This window comes from Micromys minutus (assembly GCF_963924665.1).
Source record: "Micromys minutus genome assembly, chromosome: 12".
In the NCBI taxonomy this organism is placed as follows: Eukaryota; Metazoa; Chordata; class Mammalia; order Rodentia; family Muridae; genus Micromys; species Micromys minutus.
The window spans coordinates 35,186,282-35,204,458 of NC_137981.1; positions in this window are offsets into that span (position 1 = coordinate 35,186,282).

An 18,177-nucleotide genomic window follows, 5' to 3' on the forward strand; every position below is an offset into this window, starting at 1 on the left:
TTGTCCCATCATGCCCGGGCAGTTAAAATGTTTTAAAATATTGTTCAATGTTGAAATTTTAGTTTAAAAGAAATTTAAAATGCTTTAGTTTTAATTTGTTAATCATTTGTATAGAGTCTTCCTTTAGTGTAGCTTTTCCCCCATGTGTTTGTCTGTTGGTTATACATAGCATAGAAAATGAGGGGCCAGTAACATGCACACTCTTTCATTTTTCTTGAAGAGTTTATATGAGGTTGTAGCTGCTCTAATTTACATGTTTAAAAGAATTCTCTGGGGCAGTCACTAAGCCTTGAAGAGTTCATTTTGAGATTTTGCTTTAAAAAAAAAAAAAGCTTATCAAATGTCAAATAATTACATTCTGGTCTTATTTAATACAATTTGATCAGCTTAAAGCACAAATCGTTTTGAAATTCTCGGTGGATTTTATCATGTAGATATGAAAGGCAAAGTGAGACTGGAAGTTAAAAATCTGGGAATGTATGTTGTATGAAGTGAATTATTTTTGTAGATTGAAAAGAACATTAATCAAAGGTTTAGGAAGCAGCACATCAAATTAAGTAACCTTTGCTTATGTAAAGATACTGTGAAGAAAATGGGAGAAGATATCTGTACCATTAAAGCAACGGAGTCCAAAGTAAATAGCAATTAGTAGATAATGAGAAAGACTTTTGCTCTTTTGTAAGAAAAGCCATGAAGCTAAAATAATGAAAGGTGCTAGCATCAGTGCTGACAGACAGGACCCTAGGGAGATGCTCCATTGCAAGGGCCACCTAATCCCCAAGTACAAAGCCAGGATGCAGATGGCTTTTATCAAAGTGTGTTGCAACAGCAGAGTTGTGATATGACAATAAACCCATTTCAACATTCCACAGTAAACATTATGACAAAATTCCTCCTTCTGGCCTGTTTCCTGCAAATTTCTGTGTGCTTCAGGTCACCGTGACACCACAATCCTCCAGCAGTGACTCACGGCATTTGGGGGTTAAGACCAACACCACAGTTGATTTATTCCCATGTTCAGAGCCCCAAGATATTTCTAGTGGAAACCAAGCTTGGAGCTTTTATGGGTGCCACTGCCCATTTAAACAATTTTTTTGCCAAGTTTATTTATTTATTTTTAGATAAATGAATGTACTTATCAGATCCTCATGCTATTTAAAGATGCTTAACTACAAGCCAATATATTGAGTTAAAAACTATTAAATAAATATGTTGTGCTAGCAGGCTAGAAGTCTGGATTAAAGATTATCCACACATATGCTGCTATCCATCATGGCCCCTACACCAGCTAACTAGAAGAGTCTCTCCCACCAGGTGAACTTGCATCCCACCTGTTACTTTGGTGGAGTAGGACGCCTGCCTGTGGATTTTTTTTTTCAAGCCAAAAAATTTTGACTTTGGCAGAACATTAAAAAGAAGTAATATTTCAAAATAATGCAAGAGAGCAATATTTATGAAACTGTTTTGCACACGGTTTCTGAGAAGCCGACTCTGCCCTACCGCTATAAATCATTCTTTGACTGGGCTAGAGGGGAGAAGGCTTGCCATATTGTTAGATCCTAGAGGATCTGTAGCGGAGACTGCTGTTTTACGATGATCAAAAGGATCAGAGCATCGGGATGTGGGGAAGGTTAGCCCTCCACTCTCCCCAGTTCCTCCCCCACCAAATGTGAAGACGAGTTTCAAAATGGAAACCTATGAAATACAGAGTAGAATGAGAGCACAGAGAGCAAATAAACACAGAAAACCAATGGGACCAGCCCAACATCCTCCTGGCCAGCCCCAGATAGAGGCTTCTACCCAAGCAGCCAGGCCTACATGGTTGTGACTTGGTTACATCAGTGTTTAGCATGCTGTTGGAAATTCTCCGAACACTTCCCTCTGGCTTTGTCCATTTGTAGACACCATTCTCGAGTTGGGGTGTGACAAGAATGAGGATTGACATCCACCAAACTCTGTGTGTCCTGGAGCCAGCCTCAATGGCTCTGCCACTGTCACATCAAGTTTCATCCCTCCTGGCCACTCTGTGTCTGCACCCATGACACCTGTCAGAAACTTTCAAGTGTCTGCTCATTTCTTTATCATGTGGCCTGCATAGCACAGGCAAAGGAGGAATGACATTTGGGATGAGGGAGGAGTGGGCAGTGCTTCCCCCACCCTGCCTCCTCTGTCAGTTTGGGTTTTCTCTCCACATATCAAGATTGATACCTAGTTGCCTTGTCATTTAGAAATGCATGGAGTAGTAACCAGGTTTGAAGCAGTGTGGGAGACTGGGAACTTGAGCAGTCTCCTTAGAGAATGATGCACCAAGAAGAAATTAACGAAAAGAGGCATGGTGCCAGGCTATCTCTGCCCTTTGGAAATGCACTGCTTCAGGAGATGGGTGGGTGCACTGGAACCAACTGAACACATGAGTTAATCTGCATTTTCTTATTCTTTCTCTCAAACGGCAACAGTCAGATGTGCACATTATCTGAAGAGTGATGGTTTTGCAGATTTATGGCCTTTTTTTTTCTTCTTTATAACAATGCTTTGATTTTAATAAGTGGTTAGTTAAATATACATTGTAACTCTGGCCCATCACAGTGTCCCATGCTCTGTTCTGTTTCATTTATTTATTTTTTTAAATCAGAGAAACTTTAAGAGAAAGCACCCTAGCACCATTGCCAGCCATTGTGGGGACAACGTGATTGCCTCGTTTTCTTTTCTTTTCATCTGAGACATCTTAATTTTCTGAAGAGGTTTTGTGGAGTTAAGTGTGGTCCTTGGTCAGTTCGTCTCCCAGCTTCCAGTGTACCTCAACTCTGCTCTTGCCACCAAAGTGCTAAGCAAGCCTTTAGTGCTATTTATTGTGGTATTGGATATGGATATGGTATGGATCCCACCGTGTGTAATTCTGTTCATTCTCTGGGCAGGAACAAGGAGTGAGGATAACTCTATCCATTCTGTCTCTATAAAACAGGACAGTCACTTCAGACTGTCTCCTCTACTTGTCCAGAGCCAGGCTTAGGCATGAGCTCTGGCTTTAGTAGGATCAGTTCTGGCCTTCTTGGACATCTTGAAATTGCCCACCTGTCCTCCCTCTGCAGGGAATTTATTTCACATTGTGTTCTGGTGGTCAGGAGGGAGGCAAGCCAGCAGAGGCAGAGTACCTTTTCTGTGCCCTTGCCAACAGGCTGTACAGTCACAACCAAGGCTCTCCCCTCTACTTAGGTTTAATTTTTATCAACCATAAAGTAGTTATTTGCATCAGTGTTTGATATCTATATTCTTTTAAATTGTTTTTTTGACTCCTGATGGGAAGCGTTATTTAAAAATCTTAATAGGAGATTCTTGCTGGTAAATCCTTCAGGAGGAGATTGACATCATAAACAGAACCACAGGAAGTGATTAAAAGGGAATTATGGGTAAACTCCAGGAGGTATCACCTAGGGACTGAGCATTGACCCTTGAATCATGGACCCAGGATCCCAGTAAGAACTATGCTATGTTGCAAACTAACGTACCATGGTAAAGACAGGAGCTGAAGCAAAACTCAGAATTGGAAAGTTGAGGATTCACTTCTGAAATACTAACTTCCCAGATCCTCAGCAAGTGAGTGGAACTACAAATAAAGCTATGACACCTGAGAGGACAATTAGAGTCCGATGGTTGTCTCAGATTGTGACTGTGAGTGCCAGTGAGACCTCTAGACACTGGTATTCACGGACAGGGCAATTAGAATCTCAGCCTATTCCACCCTGGCGGAATCATTCCTGGAGTTGACACTGTGGACCTGCCTCAGTTATCAGTGTCGTATGCAAGTTGGCAAAGCTGATAGAAAGTACAGGAAGTACAGGTCATGAGCCACAGTAGCTCCTGGAGAAAGGAGCGCAGGAGGGAGTGGGTATGGAAGACTGTCATAGTTTCGCGATAAAATATGACCAAAAGCAACTTGGTGAAGAAATGGTTTATTTGACTTGCAGGTTACAATCTTTTAAGGGAAGTCAAGGTAGAAAATTGTTAGCAGGAACCAAAGCATCCACCAAGGAGGGATAGTTCTTAGTGGCTTATTTCACCACCTTTCTGATATAGCTCAGACCCACCTGTCCAGGGCTAGCTACTGCCCACAGTGGGCTGAGACCTTCTATATCAAATATTAACAACAATGCCCCCACAGATATACGACAGGCCAGTCTAAGGGAGGCGATCCTTCAATTGAGGTTCCCTCTTCCCACAGATGTCAAAGTGTATATGAAATTGGCCCAAACTAGCCAGCATCGTACGTGTGTTTTGACGCCCCAGTGGCAGCAATATAGAAGATGGGGATTTGTTCGGTGTGGCAGGAAAAGGCTGAAATGGTGAATTGGGGAGATGAGTTTCATGACAAGTAGATCTGGTTGGAATAAACCGGTCTCATTCTGTGCTGTGGTTTTAGTTATTGGGATATTATAGCCATAGAACTCATATATTAAGGCAAGAACCAAATAGAAGAAAGTATCATGTAAGGATCTATATCTGATATTCTGTGATATCTGTCTGTCTGCCTGTATATCTATCATCTATCTATCCATAGATAAATATTATCCACATAATATACACTCATATATAAATATTTGTATCTATTTGCATACACATTATATATATAAATATTTGTATCTATTTTCATGCACATCTTATATATGTATATATAAATATTTGTATATATGAATGCATTTATAAGCATATATAAATAAAATATAAATATATTTTGGTTTAAACATAAATTTATATATAGATATATTTTAGATATAAAATTTAAAGATAAATATAATCTTTAACTGATACATATAATTGACACAACTTTATAGGGCCCTGTGCTGATGTGTTTTTACTGTCAAGATAATACAATCTAAAGTCGCCTAGGAAGAGAGAACTTCATGTCTCTCTAACACATGCCCCATGCCTCTGATAGACCTTCTATGAAGAGAGTAAAGGATTTGGATTTTGCATATTGGTCCAGGCTGTCAGACCCTCCTACACCTCATGTACTCATGTCTTTCTTCCCGAAGTTCTGAAGTCAGAAGATCTGATGCTTCTCAGAAGTCTTGGCTCTGCTTTGCCTGGACACTGTGCTGATGATGATTTGGTATGAACATGACCACAAAGCAACTTGTCTTTATAAATATCCATTCCTCCAAGGCTTGTGAAACCACTCACTTGAAATCTGAGTCTGTTTGGCAGGAAGACAGTGGCATTGCAGCTATAGGTTGACATTGTTACCCTAGGCTAGTCCATCACGAGCCTCCCTCACTTAGAGGACTGGAAGCTAGTGTGGTGCTTTAGTACCAAGACTGTTGGCAGCTCCCACATGTGACCTGAAATTGCAAGGTGATATGTGAAAACAGTGTCCCAAATCTTATCATATGAGCTCTGAGGATATGATCACTGCTGCCCAAGAGCATAGAAGGGATATCTACTGAATGTGTATAGCAGTCATCTTTCTTTTCACTTGATCTTAGTCGAAGACTGAGAAGCAATGTCATTTTTCTTTTCAATATTCCTTTCTTCACTTTCTCAAACTATAACAAAACCAAAATCAACAAAGCAACAATATCAACATGGTCTCTCAGTTGCTTGTTGAAATTCTTCGGTTATTTGATATACATGAAACCTTGGGATGTGACCAACACTGGGCTAAGGTCTGGAAGAATAGAAATGAAAAAGATACTGTTTATGTAATTTGCAAGTCACAGTTTATAGAGAAAGATATAAACAAGCTAGAAAGTTAAATAAAGGATTATTAGTACAACTGAGATATTTCCAAGCAGATATTTCTGAAGTTTTAACCATCAGGGAGATGTGCAGAAAGTCATCTATGTAGTACAATCATTTACCTGTCTGTGTAAGGTGTCTGCAGAGGACTTGTCAGTCATCAGGCAAATTCAAGAAAAGAGGCCAGCCAACACTTAAGTAATCATAAATAAACTTTTTTTCCCCTTTTGGCTGACTGTATCCTTGTTTGAATAAAGTTCCCAGTGGAAGTAAATGATAATTAATTCTAGAATTATTTTAGTTCTGATGATCCTTAGTATTAAGTGATTTTTAGCTATGTTTCTACTGTTTATTATAGGATGAGATAATTATATTTAAATATGTTTTTGTTTGTTTATTTACCTGGAAATTTCTCATTGTGGTTATTTTACTCTTAAGAGTTTTTTTTTTGTTTTGTTTTGTTTTGTTTTGGTTCTTGGATTTTTGGGTGTCTGTTGTTTTTATTTTATTAACTTTGGGAAATTTGCATGCCTATCTATCTGATCTTCCCTTAGCTGAATCTGCTTTTGATACTATAGATTATTATGGAGTTCATGATCAGGTAGCCAGGCAAGTTCAATTATGCCTTAGTTAACGTGTATTTTAAGTAGCTTTCATTGTCATTTTTGATTAAGTTCATCTGCACATGAAAATAATCAGAAATAAACACAACAGAATATTATGTACACAAATGAATTGGGAAATAACTGGGCAGGCCTGTTAGGTCAGACTTTTGTTGTCATGGGCATGTTTTTCAGCCTCTCATTTCTACTTTCCTTTCCTTGGATCTCAAATATTTAACATCCACTATAGAGAGAGATCCTTGGAACCCCAGATACAGTACATTCATTGCAAATCACTGACCAGAGGCCACTGAAACAGCCCAGAAATCTATTTTTAGCCAGCTAGAAAATGTCTTACTAAAATTGTGGGTGTTTGTTGTTATTGCTGCTGAACAAGATGAAAGAAAGATCATTTTTGGAAGACATGCTTCACTTTCTGACATGAAAAATACCTTAATTTTTAAAAAAAATCTCCCATTTGTTTTGCATTTTAGCAAGGTATAGAATGTAAAGTTGTAAAGCATTTTCATTGGTATTTGAAGGCAGCATGCCACCATTATCCAGCATCTTCTCTTGTGGGAATGGGTCAGCCTTACTTCATTGCCATATTGTTTACCTTTCAGACTTTGTACTATTCTTGATGTCAATGTTGCCAAAATAACCATCTGCTCAGTGCATTTCTGAGTTTATAAGGATTAAATCTTTCCTTCTCTTTTCTCCATTCTTCTCTCTCTCTTCATTTTTTTTTAGAATAGTATTCCTATCATAAAAAAAATACCACAGTTGGTTTATTTACCTTTGCAAACATTTATTTAACTATATGAAGATTTATGATAATATTGTATAAATCATCCTTCAAAACTAATTGATGGCAGAAAAAAAGTAGAGAATTAAAAATAAAACATATGCAGTGGTACCAATTAGAGTAGGGCACTATTTTAAAATGTACAAAATTAATAAAAGAGAAAACCCAGAAATAATTCCACACATGTATACCAACATAAAAATGACAGTGAAACAAAAGGTGAGAAAACAACAGCCATATATAGTCAAGGATTTTACTTCCATTCAACCTGACACTACATCACCATGTAGTAAATTCTAAATGGGCCAAACATTCGCATATGCAGGACAAACGTTTATAGGACTCCAAAAGATAAATGGAATTCTTCATATTTAAAAGTATTGAAGGTCTTAAGATATATCACTGTCCCTGAACCATACTAATTCATATATCATAAAATATATGAAATTTGGTGATAGAAAAATTGTAAATATGCTCCCCAAAAGACAGTATATAAAGTTAAAAAGCAAACCAGAGACCCAGAGAAGATGATTATTCACATATTAAAGCCAAGATTTAGGATCCAGATAATTCAGGGAGTCCCAAGAGTCTGTGTAAGTTTAAGCTTTAATAGTTTCACAAATTTAAGTGCTACTAATGTATGTTAACAATATTTAAAAATTTGAGTGTATTTTAAAATATGTGTTTCTCATTAAAATTCAACATACGCAACAACTTTGAATGTATATCACTCAGTATGATTTTCAAACATCATAAAAACTACCTCCATTCTTTCAGGGTACCAGAGAAATTAGAATCTTGGTCAGAGAGAGAGAGAGAGAGAGAGAGAGAGAGAGAGAGAGAGAGAGAGAGAGAGAGAGAGAGAGAGAGAGATAGAATGAGAATGAATGAGAATGTGTGTGTTTATGCATATATGTATGTACACATAGGCATGTGGATGTCAGAGGTTGACACCAGATATCTTCCACAGTCCCCTGCATTTTATCTTTTGAGATGGTTTTTCACAGACTCAGCTAGGCTGTCTAATGTCCTCCAGGTACCCACTTGTCACTGTTTTGTCCCCTTACACTACCATATGCTATGGTTTCAGATGAGGGCTGCTCTGCTCAGCTTTGGTACAAGTGCTGGGGACCTGCAGTCAGTCTTCCAGGCATTCACAACAAGCACTTTACTAACTGAGCCATCTTCAAACCCTGGTTTTGAAAAGGATCAAAACAACAAACAAAACAAAAGAAACCAAAACAAAACAAAACAAAAGGCTTGCTATGGCAAGCCCCATGAGATAGGGCATGGGACAAATAATTTATTAAAACCTTTTCTTTTTCCATTAACTTTGAATTTACAAAATGCTATAATGAGATTTTTTCTTTTTTCTTTTCTTTTCTTTCTTTCTTTCTTTCTTTTTTTTTTTTTTTTTTTGACTGTTGTATGAATGTTTTCTATGGTATCCTCTGAGCCTGAGATTCTCTCTTCTATCTCCTGTATTTTGTTGGTGATGCTTGCATCTATGACTCCTGATCTCTTTCCTAGTTTTTGTTTGTTTGGGTTTTTTCTTTTTTTGCTTTGGATATATTTTATTTACATTTCAAATTTTATGCATTTTCTCTTCTATCTCCCCTATTCCATCTCTCCCTGCTTCTATGAGGGTGTTTACCCTCCCGCCTACCCTCTTCTGCCTCCCCACCTTGATACTCCCCATACACAGTGGCATTGAGCACTGGCAGGACCAAGGGTTTCTTCTCCCATTGATACCCAACAAGGCCACCCTCTGCTACATGTGCAACTGGAGCCATGTGTTAGTCCATGTGGATCTTTGGATATTGGTTTAGTCCCTTGGGAGCTCTGGTTGGTTGGTATTGTTCCTATGGGGGTTGCAAACCCCTTCAACTCTTTTTCTAACTCCTCCATTAAGGACTCAGTTCTTAGTTCAGTGGTTGGCTGCAGGCATCTGCCTCTGTATTTGTCAGGCTCTGACAGAGCCTCTCAGGAGACAGCTGTATATCAGGCTCCTGTCAGCATGTACTTCTTGGTATCAGCAATATTGTCTGTGTTTGGTGTTTGTATATGGACTGGATCTCCAGGTGGGGCAGTCTCTGGATGACCTTTCCTTCAGTCTTTGCTCCAAACTTTGTCTCTGTATTTTCTCCTGAGAATATTTTTGTTCCCCCTTCTAAGAAGGACTGAAGCATCGACATCTTGGTTATCCTTCTTGAGCTTTGTGTGGTCTGTGAATTGTATCTTGGATACTCTAGGATTTTGGGTTAGTAGCTACTTATCTGTAAGTATATACCATGGGTTGGTTTTTTGTGTGTATGATTGGGTTACCTCACTCAGGATGATATTTTCTAGATCTATCCATTTGCCTAAGAATTTCATTAAGTCATTGTATTTTAATAGCTGAGTAGTACTCCATTATGTAAATGTACCACATTTTCTGTATCCATTCCTCTGTTGAAGGACATCTGAGTTCTTTCCAGCTTCTGGCTATTATAAATAAGGCTTTTATGAACTTAGTGGAGCATGTGTCCTTGTTGTATGTTAGAGCAGCTTTTGGGTATATGCCCAGGAAAAGCTAGGCTCACAACCAAAAATATATTGACATTCTTTTGTTTTTACTTTTTGCTTTTGAGATAGAGTCTCACTTTGTATCCTTAGCTGGCCTGGAACTTACTATGCAAAAGGAGCTGGCCACAAGTTTTAGTTGGCCTCTTTTTCTGCATGTCACTACCAAAAATCTCTACCATCAAGAAACAAAAGAAAAAGCCAATACAAGATCCTGTGTTTTGGGTCAGGTGAGGTCATGTGACTTCAATCCTGGCACTTAGGAAGCAGAGGCAAGCGAATCTCTGAGTGGCTTTCTAGTTATGGATCTATAAACTAAAAGAAAAGCCATAAATGAAAGCCCGGAAATGGGGCTTTTCTACATTTTTAACATAACAAATGATCGCACCTTGGCAGAGTGTAAGGTCAGGATGTGAGGTATGAAGAGTATGCGGCATTATTCATCTTGGCAAGGTATTCTAGGGAAGGGAAGGTTAATTATGCTTCAAGTAGGAAGTAAAGCTAGTGATGCAATTTCCTTCCATGTTTTCATTGTGAGCATCATTTTACCAAAGATTTGTTAAATATCGTAATATGTATAAAAGGTGTGTGTGTGTGTGTGTGTGTGTGTGTGTGTGTGTGTGTATGTACATGTTCAAGTTTCTATATGAAGGTATACAAGCTTGTCTGTGGACATGTGTGGAATCCAGTGGTCAACCTTTGGTGTTTTTTCCAAAGTGCTTATGCAGTATGGTTTGTTTTTTGTTTTTGTTTTTGTTTTTGTTTTTGTTTTTGTTTTTTTTTGAGAGTGGGTTACTCATTGGAACCTAGAACTCACTAATTAGTCTCAGCTGGCTGATCTGCCAAAGCCCCACAGGGATCCATTGTTCTCTCCCCAATAAGCACACACTGTGAGTTCATCTTTTTTTATATAGGGTCTTGGGATTGAACTTAGGTCTTTATACTTTTTAAAACAAGAATTTTGCTGATTTAGCTGTTTTTTCACATGCATTAGTATCTATGTATGTATGTATGCATGCATGCATGTATCCATCCATCCATCCATCCATCCATCCATCCATCCATCCATCCATCCATCTATCTATCTAATCTACCTACCTACTTTCATACCTATCATCTATCTATCTATCTATCTATCTATCTATCTATCTATCTATCTATCTATCTATCTATCTAATCTACCTACCTATCTACCTATCTACTTATCTACCTACCTACCTACCTACCTACCTACCTACCTACCTACCTACCTACCTACCTACCTATCTATCTATCTATCTATCTATCTATCTATCTATCTACCTACCTACCTACCTATCTACCTATCCATCCATCCACCCATCCAATCTTCCAGGATTTATAGTTAAGTTTGAAACATATTTTGAGCAACGCCTTTATCATCAGAAAAAATGTAGCTTCACAAGGCAGGGACTGACTCTCACTGAGCTCTTAGAGCAGGGAAGAGCTTTCACTTTTGACTTAGATACCCAGGATAATATCTGAAAAGAGTGTATTTATAAATAATATTGCTTTTGACTTCTCCTTAAATCTTGCCTTGCTCATACATATCTTGTAATACTTTTGAGTCATTGTTTAATTGAGTCAAGGACAGGAGCTTCTATTTCAATACACATACAATCTCTAGTCTGTTATGTATACTGCAAGTCAATTCATGCAGACTACTGGCTGTCTGGGAAATATTACAAGGAGTAAGTAAATAGCACTGCTGGATCCTCTCCTGCACTGACATCCCTCCAGTATACCCTGGGTCCACCCAGTGTCAATTTATATACCAGCAATTGCCATTCACTTTCCTGTTCTGCTTCAGGCTTGATCCAGTTTATTGTCTCACAATTCCTCATTGTCCCAAAGCACATAAAGTATGTGTGCTTGAACCAGAGTGAAGAAAAGGCACAGAGGCTCTCCTAGTGAGAATTTCTTTGATTATAGAAGCTTGTGTTAGTTGGTGTTTGTGAATACAGTCTAATGAAGCTCTGTAGACATGGAGTGGATCTATCTTCTCAATTACACATATTTCTGGGCTATAACTTGTCACTTCAACACTTGCATACAGTGACTACAGATATCATGGAAAATATCATTTTCATCTCCTTATTTTGTATTGGACCATTGAGCTCCTCTCTTCTAGATATTTATAAAATATTTAGCAAGTTATTTTGAAGTGTAGTTACCCACAATGCTGAGGAACATCAAGACTGATTACTTCTAACTAGATTGTGGTCCCATTGTCCAATATCCCTTAATTAACCTCTCAGTCTCCATCCCATCCTCTAATAATCACTGTATTGTATTTGAATCAACTTTTAGTTTCCACATACAAGAGAGGACATTTATGTGTCTGGCTTGTTTTACTTTATATAGTTATTCCCAATTAAGATATCATTCTTCATAGGGCTGAACATTAATCCGTCTTGTATACATACACCATGTTTCTTACCCATCATCAAGTATCTAGGAAATTCCATCTCTCAACTGTTGTGACTAGTGTTATCCTAATCACAGATATGCAGATCTACTTTTGTAAGCTCGTTCTTTTCCTTTTTATGCATATCCAGAATGGTAGTGGATCATGTAGTGTAGCTTATTTGAAATTTACTTTTCCATTGCTTCTGATTAAACACTATTACCCAGAGCAACTTGGGAGAGGGAAGGCTGTATTCAGCTTGTTCTTCCAGGTCACTATTGAAGGAAGTCTGGGCAGAAAGAAGAATTCTACTAACTGGCTTCTGCTTAGCTAGCTTTACTATAAAGCCTGGGATCACCTGCTTAGTAATGATGCCACAGAAGGGGATAGATCACGTTATACTTTGGTTAGGAATAAAGACACTGGCAGACACGACTACAGGTGTGATCAGGCAGTTCTTCTACTCATATTTTATTTCTTTATTTTTAGGTTGGGCCAAGTAGGCCAAAAGAACTAATAAGAACAGTCTCTTTTCTTGGTTGTACAGAGTCTTTAGTTTGATGTAATCATGTCTGTTTTTGCTTGTACTATCCGTAATTTTGGAGTCATGGTCACAAGTTTTTTCCTCTCCTAGTCCTGAAGTATTTCCATTCTGTTTTCTTCTCCTGTACACCCTATATAATAGTACCTATATCCTATATAGGTATAGGTCTTTCATTTCAGTCTTTGTTTTAAATTAGTCTTATCAGGGGAGAGATATGGATTTAGTTTCAATCTGTTGCATATGTACATCAATTACCCTAGTACCATTTATTGAAGAGGAGATCTTTCCTCCAATGTTTTGTTCTGATTCCTTTGTGAAGAAGTTGGCTGAAGTTGTGTGAATTTACTTTTGGAGTTTCTTGTATGTCTCATTCTTCTATGTGTCCTATGCAATTACCATCATGCTGGGTTTTGATCTTCTCGTCTCCTTTCCCTTCTCCCCTCGTCCCTCTCTTCGCTCCCCTCTCCCATCCTCTCCTCTCCTTCCCCCACCCCTCCTTTTCTCTACTCCTCCTCCTCCTTCTCCTCTTCCTTTCTTCCTGTTCAATTATAGCTCCATAGCATGTCTAAAACACCACTTCCCCTTTGTTCTGTTTGTTCAAAACTACTTTGGTTATTTGGAGATCATTGCTTTGGTTGCATTTTAGGGTTGTTATCATTATTTTGGTTCTGTGGAAAATAGTATTGATGTTTTAATGAGTATTATATTGAATATGTAAACTATTGAGAAAGTGTGGACATTTTAACATTGTTCTTTTAATCTTTAGTCATGGGAGGTTGTTTAACATTTCTTTATGTCCCTCATAATTTTTCATGGGTATTTTATTATTTTCACTACAGGTATCTTTCATTTTATATTTTACATTCTCAGGATATTTGAGGGAGTAGAATTTCTGCTTTTATAGGTTTTGGTCAGCATGCTCATTATCTGTGTAGAGATGCTATTAATTTCTGTGATTGTAGTAATTGTGAATCTTGGTGTTTTACTGAACGTGCTGGTTCTTTGTCTGTTCTCTGTCTCTGTCTCTGTCTCTCTGTCTCTGTCTCTCTCTCTCTCTCTGTGTGTGTGTGTATGCACATGCATGCACATGTGTGATTTTTTTGTCAGTTCTAATTATCATTTGATGGAATATTATTTAAGAGACTTTTCTATGTATGGAATTATAATATCTGAAGAAAGGGATTCTTTTGCATTCATACTATTTGCATGCTCCCCCCTCCCCTGTCTATTTCCTAATTGTTCTGGCTGGAACTTTCATCACCTTGTTAAACAGGAACAGTGGGAACAGATATCCTTATTCTTTGTGTGTCTCCATTTGGTATGATGTCAGAATGTGGTTCGCCACAACAGACTTTAGCATGTTGATATACATATAACATATATCTTCTCTATATAAATTAGGCTTTTTTTATTGTGAAGGAATGCTAACTTTTTTGGAATGTTTTCTCTACATCTATTGAGATGAATACATGATGTTTAGCATTTACTATTTAAGTATATTGTGCATATATGTGAATGTTTATGATTATTTTTGATTATTTTGCCCACCTTGCAGTCTCAGAATAAATCCCACTTGATTACCACGATTAATCTCTTTGATGGACTGTTTGGTTGCATTTATTGTGATTTTGCTGATTTTTTTTTGTATCTGTGTTCATTAGGAAAATTAATCGATTATTGCTGTTGGTTCCGCGTCCTTTTCTGGTTATGCTAGAAGGGAAATTGAAGTGGAAATTTAAGGGTGTTTTGGAAAGTCACACAGGAAGAAAATGTTCTGTTAAAGCAAGCACATGAAAGGACAAGTGACAAAGGATTCTTCATTAATGACAGGCATGTATTGGTTTGCCTTACATTGAGTAGCTGAGTTCCATTTGTCAAGATTCCATAGAGAGAAACGAACCAGAAACTTCTGGTGGTGTGCTGTAGTTTCTTGATGCTTCTGCAGCATTGAGATTGGCAGAGGGATGTCAGCTGAGGCAGATTCATGTGGAGTTTTGCTAAGGCTCACATGCTCAGATAAGACACACGGTGAGGCAAGACTCATGGAGGACACATAATGTAGAGTATAGATAGGACTGAACAGGCAGTGACTGAGGCTTGAGCTTGGCTTGCTGCTAGTGCTAGGTGTGCAACCTGTGATGGTCTTGAGCCTTGACTAATCTTCACTGAGAGAGGCACAGCTGAGAACTCCTCCTGGTGTTCCTGTTAGCCCTGGTCCCTCCTGCTGACTTGTGCCAAGGCTGAGGTGGGGCTGTCTCTGCAAGTTAATGTCACCATTACTGATTTGTGTTTACTATCCTGACTCTGCTGAACTGGACTGCTGCTAGTTTTGTGTAGTTTTTGCTTGTTGACCATGCTACTGACTTGTGAACTTAACTGCTGATTTCCTGACAATGCAGATGGGAGTTATTCCAAAGAACCATTTCTAAACAGGTTCACTTTCCCTATATCCTTTCTTTTCTACTAGCTCAGGTGGGTAGTGGGCTAGAAGGGAGGTTAAAGCATTTAAGAACCATCATTGAAAGTAGGTTTTAAAAAAACTAAAGTTACAGGAAATGGTCCCATTGAATGAGTTAGAAAGCATTTCCTCTTTTTCAGTTTTTGGATTAATTTGAGATTTGGGGTTAGTTCTTTCTTAAGTATTTACTCAAATTTAGCAGTGAACTTATTTAACGGAGTGTTTTTTTTTAAAATCATAGACTATTCATTAATGATACAGTCTCATTATTAATGAGTTCACTTTTTTATGTTACATCAGTCCAATTGTAGTATATGATACATTTCCAGATAGTTTACATTCCCCCACTGGGTTTTCCAATTTGTTGGTGTAAAGTAATTTGTACTAATCTGTAATATTACTTTCTTTTTACATGACATGGTTTATATCATAGTTACAGTGGCTCATTTTTTCACCTCTGATTTTACTTGGGTGTTTTATTTTGTTTGTTTGTAGCATTTTGGGGTGAATGAAAGCTAGGACCCTGTGCATAAGTTGTAAGACAAGTGTCGATATCCCCAGCCTCAAGGGTATTCTTGAGTTTCTCGTTTTGTTGTTGTTCATTAGCCCAGGCAAAGTTTTGCCAATTTTGTTTATCTTTTCTATAAAACGATTCTCTCTTTTATTGGTCCTATATATTTTAGTATCCAATTATTTTTGTTCTGATAGTTGTTATTTCTTCTGCTAATTTTGGGCTTTGCTTTTTTTATTTCTTTCTCAAATTTATTGTTATTTATTTGAAATCTTTCTTTTCTGATGTCTGTACTTATTATTGCTATAAACTTCCCACTTAATATTGCTGCTACTCTAGTGTGTAAATTTTGATGTAGTATTTCCATTTTGTATTTGCTTTGAGAAATGTATAAATTTATCTCTTATTTCCTCTGTGACCCAGTGTTCATTCCATGGCATGTCTCTATGAAACTGTATAATTCCTAGACTCTTCTTGGTTGATAATTTCTAGTTCTATTCCATTGTTATGAGAAAAAATGCATTATATGGTTTTGATTTTGGACATTGTTGAGACTTATTTTGTGGTTTAATATGTGCTCTGTTTTTGAGAATCATTCTATTTGTTAATGGAAGAACTTGTACTTTTGGGCGTTGAATGTTGTTTTTTTTACCCATTTGATAGAGAATACTGTTTCACTCTCTTCTTGGATGTTTGTCTAAATCGTCTAACCATTGATGAACGTAGGGCATTGGTGTCTCCATTATTACTGTGTGCTCTACATATAGATAGAATAATATTTGTTTTATAATACTAGTTACAATAGCAATGTATGTATGTATGTATATATATATATATATATATATATATATATATATATATATATATATATAAACAATTCACTGATTTTATTGAATTGATTCCAAGATCATCCTAAAGTGATATTCCTTATATCTTTATACAGTATTTGTTTAATGTGTATTTTGTCTGATGTAGGTGTAGACCTTCATGATCATTTATAGTTTCAATTTGTGCTAAATATGTTTTCCTATTCTTTTTCTTTCAGGATGCCTGATGTGAGTTTCTTGTAGACAGCACATTATTAAGTTATATTCTTTCAATCAGTTAACACAGTTTACATAATTAATTGAGAAATTTAACCCATTTACAGTCAAGGCTACTATTGACATTTAAATTTTTATTCCTATAATTGTGTTGTTTTCTTGTTTGTTTTGTATATTCCTTGTCCCTTTCTTTCATGTTCCTCTTTGTATTATGAGGATTTACTGTGTTAATAAGGCATTTTTCTCTATTTAGCTCTTGGTGTCTTTTTGTAAGTTTTCAGGATTATAGCTTACTTTTAGTTTCTAGATATAGAGTTCTCTTAGGATTATTCTATAAGATGATGTAACTGTGATGAATTTCTTCAAGTTTGTTTGTCCCTCTTTGGGTTAAATCAAATAATTTTATTGTGACCTGAAGCTCTTTATGTTGTAATCAATTGTCAGTCTATTGGAGATTATTTTAAATGGGACTAGGCATGTTTTATTAATTTTGTATTTATACTCTCCTCTTTGTCTTGGACTTTAGAGATTTTTATTATGTGTGCTCAGAGGGCCTTTTGTGTTCAGTGTTCTATGAAACTTCTGTACCCAGTCTATTTGTCCTGCCTTTTTCCAGGAAATTTTCAGGTATTATTTCATTGAGTATGCTTTCTGACTCTCACTTTTCTTTTCACTCAAATGAAATTTTAGTATTTATTTCTCAGTGGTACCTCATTCATCCCAGAAGCTTTATTTACTTATTTTTATTTTTTTATTTATTGGGATGTTTCAAAGAAAAGGTTTTCCTCATCATCTATAACTGAGGCTTTTGACTGTGTAATTTTTGTCTTACCGAGTTCATTTCTAAGAGTTGTATCTGAGGTTTTCCAACCTTACTTAATTTCTTGTCTATACTCAAGTTGTTCTACTAGTTCTATTAAACCATAGTCCTTTAATAATTCTGAATTCTTTGTTGAACTATTTCATCAATATCTTTTTCTCCATCCATCCATCCATCCATCCATCCATCCATCCATCCATCCATCTGTCCATCTGTCCATCCATGCAAACATTCATTTCTGTGTTCCTGCATTAAGGTTTGCAGTCTTTACCATTCTTTTCATTTTTAATAGCAAATGGCTTTTTTCCTGGTTATGTCTTAAAATATCAATTTGGTAGACTGAATTGGCATTGGTTCTAATTGAGTACAACAAATATATAATGTGTTTGAGACTAATCAATAGCATTAATTCTGCATGTAATGGAATAATCAGGGAGTCCATTTAACTTCAGTAGCCACAGGAAGGAGGGAGGGGTTACTCATTTTGTCCACGTAGATGAGGCATATATAGGCATTGTGGGGAATTACCTAAAGAGACCCAGTATCAGAAGTTCTTTGACAGCAAATGTTTCTTCACAGTGGCCCAATAAATACTTATGGAGTGACTAACTGAGTGTACACCTTTACAAAACTATACTATCATAGTTTGGAAAGATGGTTCAAAGTCAGAAAGG